Here is a 2,020-nt window from a genome sequence, read left to right as displayed (position 1 = left end):
GGGGTTCAGGCAGCACAGGGGCTGCCCCAGGGTGTGACAACAGCTCCCTGTGGGGCTGTGGTGTCAGCTGTGGACATAGGGAGGGCTTTCCCAGTCTCAGTCCTGACTGACAGCACAGCCCAGGCGCTGCTTCCACAGTTTGCTGGGGCAGAAATTTTTTATTCTTTCCATTAAGGTCCAAAGAACGGAACTGAACCTGGAGACATTTACTGGCAGTTGGAGGAAACGCTGACTGAGGTCCTGGGTGCCCTGAAGGAGATACCTGATGGTGGGTACAGGTGGAACTGGGAGCTGGGCTTGGGATCCCGCTGAGGAACAGGGACTTGGAACTGAACCGATGCACTTTCTCTCTGAAGTTGTGGAGCTTGAGACTGTGGAGGTACCTCAGGAAGGCCATCAGGAGGTGCCATTCCCTGGGGAAAAGCCCGGGGCTGCTCAGCCAACAGGAGGGTCAGGTAATTGCTGTCCCTCAGCCACCCGAGGGGGCAGGGTGTGGCTGTGCCAGGGACACGCTCTGGGACCCTCTGGGCATGTGGGAGATGCTCCCTGCCCCCTACACCCTGTTCCCAGGGATTTCACAGCTTTGCCCTCTTGGGACCCTGCTCAGCAGATGATGGGAAATGTGACTCTGGATCCTGGAACATCCCTCCCGCAGCACCTGCATCCCAGAGCGTGCCAGGAGGTCCTGGAGGCCCTGGCATGACAGAAGGGATCCCTCCTGGGATCTGAGGGAGTGCAGGGGGACCCTGCACGATCCTCCTGCAGCCTCTGTGCCTGAGCCATGCTGAGGTTTTACCCTTCCCTGACCCTTGGCAGTGCCAGCAGCCCCCATGCCAGGCTAGGGGAATGTTTCCCAAAGTATCCAAGCAGGGAGCAGCCCTGCCAGGGGCCACAGCCTGGAGAGTAAAGGCCAGAAAATTGGGGGCAGGCAAGCACTGCTTGTGCTGCAGAAAGGGAAACCACGTACTCGGTGTCTGGCCCCCTGAGTCCTGGGCAGGAGGACAACGTGTCCCCCAGGGTCAGAGATCTCCATCCAGGCAGCGCCAGCCAAGCCTGGAAAGGGGAGGTAGGAGAGCACAGGAGACAGTGTGGGCAAATGTGAAGGATGCCCAGGAACAGGGAGCGAGGGCAGACACTGGGAGGACTGGATTGTGGCCACTGCAGAGTGTGAGCAAGGCTGAGAGGAGAGAGAGAGGCTCAGAGAGCACAGACTTGCAAGGCCTTCGGGAGTTCCCTTGGCTTCCTGTGATGGGAACAGCTCCAGGCGTGGAGAAAAACATACAGCAATTGGCAGGATTTCATTGTATGGACCATATAATAACTGTAAGGTCCATAGAATAAAATCCTGCCAATTGCTGTATGTTTTTCTCCACGCCTGGAGCTGTTCCCATCACAGCTTCCACTGCAGCCACCCAGGATATCCCCTCCTTCAGAGATGGCAACAAAGTGGGAAAGGCCATTTCCTGGCAGTGTCAGCCCTCCCGTGGGATTGCCAGGGGTGAGCAGGACACACTGACGGGCACAGTCGTTCCTCCAGGTGTGGACAAGAGGAGACTGGGCAGGACCAACCCAAAGGCTGTGGCGGGCAGGGCACACAGAGGAGCAGTGGATGCTGAGACCAGCAGGAAGGTCCTTCTCAGCAACTGCCTGGTGGCCGTGGCCGGGGTGCTCACGGTGCTCTTCCTCTGCCTGGTGGTCCCTGCCTGGGCAAAGGACATCCAGGGGTGAGTGAGGGGTGGGGGCAAAGGATGTGCTGTGGGGGGCAGGGGTTGCCAAACAAGTCTTGGGTGGCTGTGCCAGCTGTGGGGTGTCTCTGTGCAGCTCTGGGTGCCCGGTTGGTCACTGCCCAAACTCAGCGCAGATTTGGGCTGGGAGCTGATGCCCTGTTTGCTGCCTGGAGCTCTCCGTGCCCACAGCTGCCCTGTGCAGCTGGGTGCCCACATCCCACAGGGTGCCCACATCACACGGGTTACCCACACCCCAGGAGTGCCCACATCCCACAGGGTGCCCACATCACACG

General features: G+C 59.5%; 1 long non-coding RNA gene across 1 annotated transcript; it reads left to right on the top strand.

Moving 5' to 3' along the window:
* The first annotated feature begins 173 nt into the window (after window positions 1-173).
* On the top strand, window positions 174-1,737 carry LOC108510478. Its single transcript, XR_001878820.1, has 3 exons — window positions 174-268; window positions 357-455; window positions 1,538-1,737. It is a non-coding gene; the product is annotated as an uncharacterized LOC108510478 (long non-coding RNA).
* Window positions 1,738-2,020: the final 283 nt, after the last annotated feature.

Source organism: Lepidothrix coronata, unplaced genomic scaffold (assembly GCF_001604755.1).
Source record: "Lepidothrix coronata isolate B3197 unplaced genomic scaffold, Lepidothrix_coronata-1.0 Scaffold997, whole genome shotgun sequence".
NCBI lineage: Eukaryota > Metazoa > Chordata > Aves > Passeriformes > Pipridae > Lepidothrix > Lepidothrix coronata.
Note: the sequence above shows the minus strand (reverse complement) of the source record. Positions and strands in the feature narration are given on the sequence as shown.